Source organism: Oryx dammah, unplaced genomic scaffold (assembly GCF_014754425.2).
Source record: "Oryx dammah isolate SB20612 unplaced genomic scaffold, SCBI_Odam_1.1 HiC_scaffold_17, whole genome shotgun sequence".
In the NCBI taxonomy this organism is placed as follows: domain Eukaryota; kingdom Metazoa; phylum Chordata; class Mammalia; order Artiodactyla; family Bovidae; genus Oryx; species Oryx dammah.
The window spans coordinates 19,105,499-19,121,011 of NW_024070201.1; positions in this window are offsets into that span (position 1 = coordinate 19,105,499).

A 15,513-nucleotide genomic window follows, 5' to 3' on the forward strand; every position below is an offset into this window, starting at 1 on the left:
GGTAGTAAGATGGTAAGCATATTTTGTTACTACCTAACCCACTCCAGTATTCTTGCCTGGAAAATCCCATAGATGGAGGAGCCTGGTAGGCTACAGTCCATGGGGTCGCAAAGAGTTGGACACGACTGAGTGAGTTCACTTCACTTCACTTCACTTCACTTAAAAAAGGTAGTAATTGCTTGATGGCAGGAAATCTGGCCTTTTTCTTGATGAATTACTCTTCTCATTGCTACTTGATCTGGTGTTGGAGTAGGGGTAGAAACAGAGGAGGGAGCCAGTACTGACGTGAGGATAAGTCAATGAGTAGAGCATGGACTCATGGACTCATGGACTAATGGGGAAGGACTAATGCGTTTATATTTGGGGGCATAAGAAGGATTAAGACTTTTGGAGTTAGTGTTTAGAGGTTGTCCAAAAAGACTGGAAAAATTAAACATGGATTCTTGGGATTTTTATTCCTACAGGCCATAGAAAGTTTTTTGGAAGGTAATATAAATATTTTTAGATGAGTTCTTGAATAATGGTGCTTTGGCATTACCTTAGTGTGACTTCTTCCAGAGACATAAGAAATTGCAATGATTAATCCACAAGAACAGACATAACCCTGGAAAGTTAAAATTCTACTAAAAAAGGATGGAAATTACATGTTGCCTCATACAAACACAAAGTTTTGTCCAGGGTAAAATAAACATTCAATTAGATTGCAGTTATCACAAAATCTGGGTTTAGATCTAAATTATATTATAAACATTGACTGCATTAATTTCTATTACTTAGAAGTTAGTGGTTTTTATTCTCTACTATCTATCTATACTATCTATAGTAGAGATAGTATCTATACTATAGTATAGTATCTAAATATACTATCTATATTTCTAGAGAAGCATCTATTCAGCCACTGGAACCAGAATAATTGCATTCAGATACTCATCACTCAGAACAAAACCCTACATTTTAAAATTATCAAATATTGAAAGTGAAGAAAAAATTAAACATGATCAGCACCTTATCTTGCTGTTTAATAGAATCAGCTCCAGTTAAGGCATTTAGCAATATCACATCCATTTCATGGATGATAACTATGCCTGCTCACCATTACTGATTCTTTCAAGTTAGTGTCTGGTAAAGATTTTATTAATTCACTTATTCCAACAAGGAACAATAAACCTACATAAGTTGCCTGGATTTAAAGAGAACCTCACCACATTACCCCAGGCAATTTATCTAGTCTAGAGACTGAACAGGAATTAAACCTCAGGTTCTACCTAGGTTTGTTAACCTAAGCCAGTTGTTTTCCAAATATTTCAAAGTGAAATACAAAAGAAAAGAAAAGTTGATATAAGAAAAACAAAGTTGATATAATTAAATATGTATACCTGTCCACATGTTATTTTTCAGAAGGCCTCTGGGATAATTCTCCAAAATTGCAGACCTCTTGGGGTTTATTTCTGATGCAATACTCAGATTTTATCCACTCAATGAGAAAAAAAAAAATTAAGGTATTTGTGTTCTAGTGACTTCACTATTAAAATTTTTCTAAAGTCACTAAATACCAACAAATTTGTGTCTATTCTCAAATCTTTTGACTTGTTCTAATTGATCTGACATTCCATAAAACACTCAGTACTCTACTGGCATTCTACACAGAGGTTATTCATAAAATTGAAAAATGGAAACTGTCTAGGCACTGATCATAGTATATCCCATGAGGAGCTATTTGCAAGTAAGATATTACTTCCTCTCTCACAGAATAAGTGGATAACTTGTAGGCTGCCATCTGCTCACAATTATATCATAAATAATTAAACATTAAAGGAATATTTATTAAAATAAAAATACAAGAATATTTTGTGTTTGCCAGAGAGTGCAAATAAGTTTCATCTCATATACAAATGTCAATCTCAGGTCATGTCTAGGTTCAGTAGGAAAGAATGTTTTGATGGAATAGTAATATCTGCAATGAACACAGACAGGTCAAGTGTCAGAAATTTACTATCCCTGGCATAGACCCTTGGGAGAGATTACGATGGTTTGTGTTAAGTAATAATGGGCAGTTTTCATGCTAGCATAGCAAAACCAAAAGAGGTACTATTGGCAATTTTCCAAATAAGCAATCAAGTGAAGGTCAATGATAATATCAGTACTGTGAGACTAAATTTAAATTTCCTGGGGATTTACAATCTTCCAATATACTGCTTGAAAAGTAATAAATCACCATGTTTGTAATTGTTTGTCCTTGGGGTTTACATGATATGTGCTTAGTCTATCAGTTGTGTTTGATCTAAAAGTTAAATAAATATTTTCTTCAAAAATTTGCTGTAAGATCTATAAGGCTGGCTTCTATGTTCCATAAATATATATTAATGGAAGAAAGAAAAAATAGATAAGCTCCAAATGGGGAAAACACTAAAAGTTTATGAGTAGGTATATGTCCCAAGCAGAACATAGAAGAAACCATTCTGAAATTTATGAAATTCATAGTATTTCTTAAGTTTTCTATTTCTTGAGGAAAAGCCAGAGCATGCCTGATCTTAGTGGACAGATTTAAACTTAGGAATACTATTTTTAATAAGGTTAAATATATTTATACATCCTTTGTAAAATTTTGGAATACTTGGGAATTATCTGGTGATCCAGTGGTTAGGATGCCTCACTTGCACTACAAGAGGCATGGGTTCGATCCCTGGTCAGGAGGCTAAGATCCCAAATGGCACATGGTACAGCCAAAAAAGTAAAAATGTGGAATACAGATTTCCATTGATGTATAAGAGTTGTTTCTCATGAAAAGACAATTTATCTGAATCTCAGTTTTTACCATTATTCCAGAAAGTATTACATTTTCCAAAAAGAAAAAAAAACTTTCCCTATACAGACTATATGTTTTATCATCTCAAATCTACTTCTAATAAAACAGTCAACACATGAAGATTTTCTTTCAGACAGACAAACAGACTCCCAGTGTGCTGTCCTTGCAGAAACTTTAACCTTGAATTGACTGTTCTCCAACTCCTGACAAAAGCCTGACTGATAGACACAGTCTCCCACAAGCAAGTGGACCATGTCTTCTGTTGCACTAAGCAGAGCATCCTTGCCCTCTAGACAACATTGCATTGGTTATAACTGGGAATGCAAGGCCCACTGGGTCAGTGATAAAATTAAGTTGAAGTAAAGATGACACATGTTATCCTCCTAGGATTCTGACACCAAAGCTCATGAGGAAATGCATAGACAAGGAGAAATTTGAGCCCACCTCTAATTCACATAATGTTTTTCATCTCTGGGGTCATGTTAATTTCAGAAATTATAGATGAAATCACAAAAATACATGCCCCAGCTCTCTGCTTTCAATAACCACAAGCCAAAGAGGTTGTGATTTTTCCACTGTAAACTGTCAAAGAGATGGAAGAGGAAGGGCTAGAACTAGATGATCAGAGTCCTAGTCCATGCACTGAGTGTCCCTCAAGAGCATGGCAGGTAAGCTAGAGACCCTAAGATACATCAAAAATTACTCAACAGAGTACTTACTGGTAATCTATTTAGAGCCTAGTTCAGTGTGAGGGACCCTAGGGATCAGATGGTGTATAAGACATTGTCAGCTTTTCCGTGGCACTCGTTGAGTATGTAGCAATAGATTGATGCATGAGGCAATCAGAAAACAAAACTTGTATCTTGTTACAATGTTCTCAATTCGTCCCACCCATCTCCCTTGGGTTCCCTGAGGTTACATGGAGGTATGGCAGGGAAACATCGATGTCTTAAACACACCTTCTTCCTCCTTCTCCAGAATGTCTTCCAAATACTGTTTCATTTGTGGTCTTCTGTGAATTGAATGCCAAATACGTATTTTATTTTCATTTCATTAGGTTCTCACAAGAAACCTGTGAAATACTGTATTATCCCTATTTGGAAATGCAAATAATCTTTGGCTGAGAAATATTGATTACTATATCATGTACCTAGTAAATAGCAAGGCAAGCTCACATCTTTTTGACTCCATTCTTCCAAACTATGATCTCATTTGATCCTCACAATCGCTCTGTGTCACATCTGCCGTCTCCACTCTGCCATGAAGAAGTACACATGCTTCATTCTTGGTTTGGGTTCAACCAAATCTTATTTTCTTTCTATATCGTACATGCCATTGGCACACTAAATATCTGTGCTTTCTGACCTTATACCACGAGTTTTTGTGCAATTAGCTTGTTCAGGTATAGTACCAAAGTCAAAATGTTTGTCATTTCTACCAGCACCCAAAGAGCCATCTGCTATTGTCTTCTCACATTGTGTGAAAGTAGACGGCTAGAGGTGCGCTTCCCTAGATAATTTCTGAGAATTAATTAGGATTTGACACTCTTTGTGCAATTAAAAACAAGGATGCCCATGAGATAGGTAGTAGCCACATGCCTACTTGTAAATATGGCATTGCATATGTGTGTACATTCTATCCAAGAGCTACTTTGGCAACTGTGGTCTAATGAAAAATTAACAGTTAATATTTTTGTCATCTTGGACAATGTTACTTAACTTTTCTTTGCTTCAGCTACTCCACAATAAATTGAAGGTTTAAAATAACTCATGGAATGATCATGACAATTAAGTGAATTTACACAGACAAATCTATAAAGGTGTCTTGCAAATAATAAGAACTCATTAAACATTGTTTCATTTGCTCTACAAACATTGGGCACCTAAGTGTACTTTGCACCAGACTCAGGGATATAAAGATGAATAAGACACACAAACTAGTTGGATGAAGAACCAACAACTTAATGCTAGAACTTCATTACCAGGAATTCCACATTGAAGGATGTCTTGTTTAAGATTCATACCCACAGGTGATTTTCAACTGTAATTTTACTCTTTATTGTGGAGAATATACCATGGAACATTTACATGGTTTTAAAACCTGTATTTCTAATTTATTCTAATTTAATTCCCTTTGCAGTTTTTACTTTTCAATTTTATCTAATTTTTATTTAATGACATAGTTTTATTTTTTATTTTTAACTGGTTTTAACCTTTTTATTCCAGAGTTTTAAACCCGATTGAAGGTATTTCTCAGATATTTTATTTTGATGATATTGGTTATTTTAAATTTTATTTATTTTATTCAGCTTTTTTACTTCATGATTTATTTTTCTAGGAACAAGGAAGAATGATGGCAATAGGGAAAGAAGGCCATATACAAGTAAGCATAGTGGAATTTCATGATCTTATTTAAACATATATAATCAAACTTTTTGGCTTCCCTGTTGGCTCAGTGGTCTTTAAAAAAAAAAAAGAAAAAAATCCGCCTGTCAATGCAGGAGATATGGGTTCAATCCCCAGGCCAGGGAAGATCCCCTGGACAACCCATTCAAGTATTCTTGCCTGGGAAATGCCATGGACAGAAGAACTTGGTAGGATACAGTCCATTGGGGTTGCAAAAGAGTTGTACACAACTGAGCAACTAAACAAAAACAATGAAACTTTTAGCAAAAGCCTACTTTTGAGAAAAGCTATTCACAGACAATTATCTGAAATATGAGCAGACTATTTACTTCTGTAAATCAGGTTAAAATTATGGATGCTTGAACCTCACTTCAAACTTATGATTTCATACCTCTGGAGAGTGAACTCAGGAACCTGCATTTCAGAACAGATGTTTGTATTTTCACACAATTTGATATTAGAAAAATGTATCTGCTTAATAATTTTTGTCTTCAGCAAAAAAAAAAAAAAAAAAAAAAACTCAGAATTATTTTCTTTCTTGAAGAGGTCTTATAAAATCAAATCAACTCTTGAAAAACCCTGCACAATTGATACTTAACAAACCTGCTTTAGAAACAAGGCTCTCCTACATACTCTGGGTAAGTAACAATTTATGCCCAGTATGTAGTTTAAAAAAGAGAGAGAGAGAGAGAATTTCATTTATTTTATTGCCTTCCTCTTTCTCAGAGGAGGGCAGGGGACCTAGTTTTTAAAACACAGTACATTTTATTTTAGTACTTACTTGTGAAACTGAACTATAGCAATATGGAGTTTTTCTAAGGCTATCATGGCTGTAGCAAGAAATCAAAAATATATAACCTGTCTTCAAAAATCTGCTGTTTCTTCTTTATTGGTATATTTCTAACACAGGCATAGGGACCACAAGAGTTACAAATCCCTATTCATCACTAGAGGTTTTCTGCCCCCACCCCACCAAATCTATACTTCACACAGCATTAACAGGGGTCCTCTCAAAACCAAGTCAGATCATGTCATTCTCCCTCATAAGACTCACCATCAACACATTTAAAAATCACATTAAAATTATATTTTAAACCCTAGCAAAGCCAGGCCCCCTTCCAACTGTCTGATCCTACCTTCTACATTTTTTCATTCTTATGTCCTCTTTCCTATTTCTCAAACATTTCAACAGGCTTTCACCTCAGGATATTTGCACCTGCCCTTTTCTTTGTCTGATACACATCCCTTTCATATTCCCACGACTTACTTCCTCACTTCACTCAGTTCTATGCTAGAATGATGTCTCACCAAAGGGTCCTTCTATATTTAAAATAAAACACACACCCTACCCAAACCTATCACTATTTTTTTCTTCGTCTTTCTCAGTACTCCAGTGTTTTCAGCTTTAGCATTAGTCTTTCCAATGTACACCCAGGACTGATCTCCTTTAGAATGGACTGGTTGGATCTTTTGCAGTCCAAGGGACTCTCAAGAGTCTTCTCCAACACCACAGTTCAAAAGCATCAATTCTTTGGCACTCAGCTTTCTTCACAGTCCAACTCTCACATCCATACATGATCACTGGAAAAACCATAGCCTTGACTAGACGGACTTTTATTGGCAAAGTAATATCTCTGCTTTTGAATATGCTATCTAAGGTGGTCATAACTTTTCTTCCAAGGAGTAAGCGTCTTTTAATTTCATGGCTGCAATCACCATCTGCAGTGATTTTGGAGCCCAAAAAATAAAGTCTGACACTGTTTCCACTGTTTCCCCCTCTATTTCCCATGAAGTGATGGGACTAGATTCCATGATTTTAGTTTTCTGAATGTTGAGCTTTAAGACAACTTTTTCACTCTCCTCTTTCACTTTCATCAAGAGGCTTTTTAGTTCCTCTTCAGTTTCTGCCATAAGGGTGGTGTCATCTGCATATCTGAGATTATTGATATTTCTCCCAGCAATCTTGATTCTAGCTTGTGCTTCTTCCAGCCCAGCGTTTCTCATGATGTACTCTGCATAGAAGTTAAATAAGCAGGGTGACAATATACAGCCTTGATGTACTCCTTTTCCTATTTGGAACCAGTCTGTTGTTCCATGTCCAGTTCTAACTATTGCTTCCTGACCTGCATATAGGTTTCTCAAGAGGCAGGTCAGGTGGTCTGGTATTCCCATCTCTTTCAGAATTTCCACAGTTTATTGTGATCCACACAGTCAAAGGCTTTGGCATAGTCAATAAAGCAGAAATTGATGTTTTTCTGGAACTCTCTTGCTTTGTCCATGATCCAGTGGATGTTGGCAATTTGATCTCTGGTTCCTCTGCCTTTTCTAAAACCAGCTTGAACATCTGGAAGTTCACGGGTCACGTATTTCTGAAACCTGGCTTGGAGAATTTTGAGCATTACTTTACTAGCATGTGAGATGAGTGCAATTGTGCAGTAGTTTGAGCCTTGTTTGGCATTGCCTTTCTTTGGGATTGGAATGAAAACTGACTTTTTCCAGTCCTGTGGCCACTGCTGAGTTTTCCAAATTTGCTGGCATATTGAGTCCAGCACTTTCTCAGCCATTAAAAAAAAAATACATTTGATTCAGTTCTAATTATGTAGATGAAACTGGAGCCTATTATACAGAGTGAAGTAAGCCAGAAAGAAAAACACCAATACAGTATAATAATGCATATATATGAAATTTAGAAAGATGGTAACGATAACCCTGTATGAGAGACAGCAAAAGAGACACAGATGTATAGAACAGTCTTTTGGACTCGGTGGGAGAGGGAAAGGGCGGGATGGTTTGGGAGAATGGCATTGAAACATGTATATTATCCTATGTGAAACGAATCACCAGTCCAGGTTCGATGCATGATACTGGGTGCTTGGGGCTGGTGCACTGCGATGACCCAGAGGGATGGGCTGGGGAGGGAGGTGGGAGTGGGTTCAGGATGGGGAACACATGTACACCCATGGCGGATTCATGTTAATGTATGGCAAAACAAATACAATATTGTAAAGTAACTTGCCTCCAATTAAAATAAATAAATTTAAAATAATAATAATAATAAATTCCTAAAATGAAAAAAAAAAGGTGAATTATGCAGTTCAGCTACATAAGTAAGAAACTGTGTCACTTAGTGGAGTCTGCCTGACCATTAAGCCAAACTTTACTCTTCAAAAGTTCCCAAAATGTGCATATGCTTTGTTAATAATGCATCTGGCATCAGCACTTGTGATGATTATCGGGAACGGCTGCACATCTTCCAGGAAGGATCTGTAGTTTATGTCTCAGGAGGACATTTCTAACTTAATATTTACTGCTTAAAATCATTTCCTAGATTTTCAAGGGCAGAGAGTTAATTTGTTTCTTCTCCTCTGGTTCCCACTAGATGGCTAAGCAGGGTGAAGCCTTCCAGTCTGCACACTTTGAACATTCCCTGATACAGTAGAAATCTAATTAGGCTATAAAAGCCAATGGGGAGACAGGTGGTGCTAACAACTTCCACAGCTTACTGTGTTCAAGGCTACTTCTAACCAAAATCGAAAAGTTTGCAAACTAGTATCACTAAAGTATAGGTACACATAAGCAATTGAGTCACTCCCATGTAACTGACTTCTCAAAACGTACTATTAACTCTTATTTCAGATCAGTGAACCCAACAATATGCATATCATGCCTTGGGTCTGCAAGTTCACATCCAGTTACAATCCAGTCATTGTTAGCAAGGCTCAGTCAGGCCAGTGGCTTGGTGCTGGTTGAGATGAGATCATGGGAGATTATGACTGATGTATAGTGTCAGATAGAAATCCAGGACAGCACTACTTCAGTTCTATCTGACAGTTCAATCATTTTTATGATGAAGATGTTTTCATAGTTACAACTACACACTTCTTAAACAAGATGAGCTTGAAGGCAGTTACTCCCAAGCTGCAGATGACTAGCTGAGTCAGAATGGCCCATTGGATGTTTTAAAAATATATTCTCTAAGGTTCCAGCCTAGATATTCAAATTCAGCAGATTCCGGCTAGAGCCGAAAAGTATATAATTCTATAAAACTTTCTAGGTGATTTGATGTCCAGGCAGGTTTGATTTCAAACTTCAATAAAAAGGAATATTATTTTTAAAGGAAATTTTAATTTTGTTACACTCTGTGGCTTAACTGTAAACAGTATTTATGGGGCTGCATTAACAGAAAACATTTTATATTTAACCAAAAATTATGACATACTTAAGTTAAAAGGTGGGGATGAAGGAGAAAGCATGTGGGTGTGGGAATGTCATTGGCAGAATGGAGAATACGAACCTAAACCCTAAAACTGAAAAATCAAAAAAGCAACATAAGCATCCATGTAGAAATATGGAGTTAATTTCCAGAAGAAACAGCTGAAAACATTTAGAATAACTGATTCTAGAGAACAAATATTGGAAATGTGGAGGCAGCAACTATTTTTTTTTAATTGTAAACATTGCAGTGCTCTCTAACAAAGAAGATCAAGTAGAATCTACAAAGACGCTCCTAGAACTTATCATTGAGAGTAGTTAGACTTCAAGATAAAAGGTCAGTTACAGAAATCAATTACATTTATATAGTAACAACAAATGATTAGAAACTGGTATTTTTAAATATACTATTTATAAATATATAATATAAATAAATATGTAAAAATGAGATTCTTAGTGATAAAGCTAATGAAAATGTGTTATAGCTATTCACTGAAAAAATGTAAGACACTGCTGAGAGAAATTAAAGAAATCATAAATACATGAAAAAATACATTAGGTTCATGGGTCAGAAGACACAATTGTCAAATGCCAGTTCCCCCCAAACTGATCCGTAATTCAATGTCATACTGATCAAAATTCCAGCAGGCTTTTTTGTGAAAATAATAAACTTATTAAAAAATCAGCATTGAAATAGAAAGGACCTAAATTAGCCAAAAGACTTTGAAAAGGAAAAACAAAGATTCAGAACTAAACTAGCACTACTACTTAATATAAACAAGAGAAATCAAAACAGTGTGTTATTGGCCATGCAGATAGAAAAAAAGACCAATGGAACAGAATCAAGAATTCAGACATAAGCCAACACACACTGATAACTGATTTTCAACAAAGGCAATTCAATGGAGAAAGGATAGTCTTTTCAACATATGTTACAGAAACCATGAGATTTTCTTATGCAAAATAATAAAATAAAATAATACTTTGATCACATCTTTAACTATGAACAAATACTAACTTGAAATGGTTCACAGAAACTAAAACTATAAATTTTACAAAAGAAACAATTTTGCGATTTTTGGTTAAGCAAATATTTTTTTGAATAACAGCAAAGTCACAATCCATAAAATAACAAACTGATAAATTGGACTTTATCAAATTGAAAAGTCTCCTCTTGAAGAAACAGCAAAATGAATGAACTGAAAAAGCACAGACGTGAGAAAATATTTGCAGGTGATATATCTGATAAAATACTTGTATCAGAACATGTAAAGAGCTCTCAAAAAATAACAAAATAAACAGTCCAATAAAAATGACCAAAATATTTGAATAATCTTTCACCAAAAAAGATATACGTATGAAAAGCACATGAAAAGATGTTTGATATTATTAGTCATTGAGAAAATGCAAAGTAAAACTAGATAACATATCACTTAACGCTATTAGAATAGATAAAATTAAAGACAAGCATATTAAGTGTTTGCAAGGTTCTGGAAGAATGAGAACTCTCATCTACTGCTGGTAAGAATATAAAATAACACTCACTTTGGTAAAGAGTTTGGTCATTTTTTAAGTTCAGCATACACCTACAATTATGATACACCAATTCCGCTTCTAAGTATTTACCCAAGAGAAGTAAAAGTATGTACCCGCACAAAGGCTTGTACTTAAACACTCATGGCAGCTTTATTTGTAATAGGTAAAAACTGTAGACAGCCCATAAGTCCATCAACAGATGAATAGATAAATAAACTGTGATAGATCTACACAGTAAAAAACTATTCAGCAATAAAAAATGAATTAACTGTTTATACATGCAACAGCATAGGTGAAATAATTATGTTTAAAGAAAAAGTCAGATGAAAAAGGGTATACCACATACAATTTTGTTTTATTTATATAAAAGTCCAAGAAATGGGTGATAGAGAAAGATCAGTAGTTGCCTGGAAATAGGGACAAGGGAAAGAGGTGTAATGGTCAATTTTATCTGCTGACTTGACTGGGCTACAAAGTGCCTTAACATTTGGTCAAGCTTCATTCTGGGTGTGTCTGTAAGAGCATTTCTGGACAAGAGCAACATTTGAATCAGTAGCCTGCGTAGAGAAGATTGCCCTCCCTAATGTGGATGGGTCTCATCAGTCAACCGAAAATCTGAATAGAACAAAAAGGGTGAATAAGAGAAAACTCCTCCTGACTAAGTGTCTGAGCTGGTTCATTAGTCTTTTCCTGGCTTTGAACTCAAACAGAAATGTCAGCTCTTCTTGGGCTGTAGCCTTCAGCCTGCAGACTAGAGATTAACCATTAGGTCTTCTGGTTCTCAGTCCTTTGAACTCAGACTGGAACCACATCACTGAATCTCCTGGGTCTCCAGCTTGCCAACCTGAGACTGGGGGACTTCTCAGTCTCCATACCTGCACAAGCCAATTCCTTATAATGTATACCCTATTTGTTCTGTTTGTCTGGAAAATCCTGACTGATACAAGAAATAAAAGGAGGTCTTAAAGGGGGAAACAACCAACCTATGGATGTGATGAATATGTTCACTGACTTATTTGTGATGATGATTTATTTCATGGATATATACATTAGTCAAACATCAGATTGTACATTTTAAATATGTGGAGTTTATCATATGTCAATAAAGTTGTTAAGAATTAATTTATAAGTCAGGATATAGAAAAGAACAAATCAGACTATGAAAATGTTATAACAGAGTTACATGTAAAGTACCATGGGATCCAGAGTAGAAAAGATTGAACACTTACCTATTGACTGTAGGTATTGAGGACACCTCACAACAGCCTCAAAGATGAGGCTGTGGTGTATGTGTCTTTGATCCCAATATCCCCAAGATCTTTATCTATTGTGCCTTTTCTTCCTTCCTACCTGTATGTTAAGTCTTCTCACTAGAATGCCGTGGTTTCAAGTTTGGGCTCTAAATTTGCATGGCCTCCAACCAATTAGATAGCCATCACCCAACAGGCTAGACAAACTTTCACTCTTTAGCTCTGGAAAATAGGCACATTACATGACATCTCTCAACAACAATATCCTTATTTATACGGTCAGGAACATAGTGGTACCTGTTCCTAGGTCTTCTCTAATGGTTCAGTGAGATAAGAATGTCTTAACACAGTCCCAGAACACTGCATAGTGTTAGTTGCTTGTATCCACCCCAGCCTTCCTCCAACCATCTATCCAGATGAACTTCAAATTTTAGTAGGATCGACTAGCTCTCTAATTCACCATTTGCTCTCTTTCAAAACTGGAGTGGTAAATTCATGTCTTGCTCTTTTTTCTGCTGGGCTATATTCTGCTTTCCCTTCTAAGTCCTACTCCCCACCCTGTCTTTGCAGTGAGAACTAATTAAAAGCCCTCTGAATTATTCAGCATTTGACAAATACATACAGTATGGAATCCTAATCGAGCTTTAAAATAAAAAGTGCCTGTAAGTAATTTACTGTTAAACTCAACATTGGCGAGAGCTTGAAAAGATAAATGCAAAATTACCCTTGGTGATTGTTATGAAGACATATGCAAATACAGAAATGAGCATAGCACAATTATTGAATATTTAAAATCACTTTGCCTATTACTAATGAATGATTGGCCATAATCAATTGCATACTCAAAATCAATAAACAGGATATTTCACTCTGAATCACAAAATAGATGGGGGATTTATTTCCCCACATTTCATGGTGTGTCGTCAGGAAGTTGTTAAAGGATTTGGCAATATTGAATTCGAAAACTAACTGTGGAGGATGAGGAGAGAAAAGCACATTCTCCCACATTTGGCCTCAGGTCCTTGCCTTGATCACTCCTGCAGAACTACAGAATGGACAAAGTCTAAGTTAGGGGTTTCCAGCATCTCTTTTGTTATATCCTCATCTCTGTAGTTCTTTCTTATTTTTCTTATTGCCTACCTTCTCCCTCCAGAGCTCAGGAGTTATAAGCTTTTAACTTGTCTTCTGGGGGAAAAAAAAAAAAAAGCTGATATATTAACCCCTTAAATTTCAGTGTGAACAAGTCTTAATGTCTGATCCCTGTAAGATAGTTTGCATTTGTTAAAGATTTTTTAAAATGTGGACCATTTTAAAAGTCTTTATTGAATTTGTTACAATATCGTTTCTGTTTTCTGTTTTGATTTTTTTGGCCGTGAGGCATGTCAGACCTTAGCTCCCCAACCAGGGATCGAACCCACACCCTCTGCATTGGAAGTAACCACTGGAATATGAGAGAAATCCCAAGAACTTGCATTTTAACAAGAAAAAAGCTTTAATTTGAAATTTCAGAAAAAGACTCATGGGCTAGAAAAGAATTTGGGGAGAGGTATGGCAGGTTCACTTCTTTACCCAAAATCATATTACTTATCACTTTTACCTGTATCCAAGTTTTAAGCCAGGATTAAAATTGCTTGTCTTCCTGGAAAAGCACTTCTTTTTATGTCAAAGGAGAATGGTTGAAAAACTCTCAAGAGGTTTCTTGAACAAATGCACAAAAATGATCGGAAAAAACATTAAATCCTTTGGCTTTATGAAGTGAAAAATCAAAATTTATTGCCACATGTTTAAAACTGAACAAAATATAGACCAGAGGTAAATTAGGGATATATTGATCTGTTGCCAGAAAAACTCCACTCAACTTTATATTGCCCAGTAGGATTGCTTGCCCAAAGTCATTTTAAGTAGAGTGGAATTAAATTTAAATTACAAAATGCACCATACTTCTAACAAAATGAAAATATAGCCACATGAAATTCTAGCTGAAGATGGGGTCTGACTGCTCACCACTCAAAAGCCATTAAAGATGCAAGGTTAGTGGAAAGCAAAGTTTGCTTTATTTTGGATGTTGGCAACTGGCGGGGTGGGGTGCGATTGGGATGGCGGACTGCTCATGACATGGTCTGATTAGCTACATCTTGATTAAGTACAATTAATCTTCAGTTCTAGGGCTGGTTTGTTCCCATCCTTGAGACCAGTTCTCCAAAGTGTCAGCTTATATGTCATGGTTTCAATCTGGTCATCATGTAGTTAACTTCTCCCATCTGGTGAGAGTTTCAGTAATTATGAGACAGCTCACATTACCTACAGAAATTACCTACATCCCTCGAGGAGGAACTAAAAGTCCTTGACTTTGCTTGATGACTATTATTACTTAGTCTTGTTGGACTACTTTTATTTGCATCTACATTTTCTCGTTTCTCTGATTAAACTTATTCTCTGGCTAAAGTTTTTCTACAGACAAAAGGCCAATTGAAGATATTGGGGGAATAGACCATAGGGTCCTGCTCCATTTCAAAATGATTCTTAATAGTCAAAGTCATCAGGGAAAAACTACGGTAAAAATACATGAAAGTGTGACTCAGCAAAATAAGGCAAAGTGAAAAATCTGAATTTAAACTACTTAATAACACCTTATTCACTCACCCTAAGTGTCTAATGACTTAAGTATCATGCTAGATACTTGTGCTGCTGCTGCTGCTAAGTCGCTTCAGTCGTGTCCGACTCTGTGAGACCCCATAGACGGCAGCCCACCAGGCTCCCCCGTCCCTGGGATTCTCCAGGCAAGAACACTGGAGTGGGTTGCCATTTCCTTCTCCAATGCATGAAAGTGAAGTCTCTCAGTCGTGTCTGACTCTTAGCGACCCCATGGACTGCAGCCACCAGGCTCCTCTCTGCCCATGGGATTTTCCAAGCAAGAGTACTGGAGTGGGGCGCCATTGCCTTCTCCGAGATAATTGTGCTAGATGGCTTCAATTGAAGATTTAGCCCCTGCATGCTCACTATCTGGTGGGAACAATGGTCATATAAATGACAAAAACAAAGCGTGACAAGTTCTGTGAGAAAGGAAAGCACAAGGAACTGTAGGGAAACAGGGTAAAACCTCCTGGGTGCTGATCAGAGGGTCAAGCGAGGGTGGTGCTTCTGAAGCACTTGGAGGTTCAAATCTAAAGGAGACCTGAAGTGGGAATTCAATCTACAAGGCCTGAGTTAAAGAGATTTACAAATACCTTAAGTAAAATATGCAAATCAACTGCAAATCTAAGGTGTCCATTGAAAGTAAGGTAGGGCAGACACCTGGCTGAGA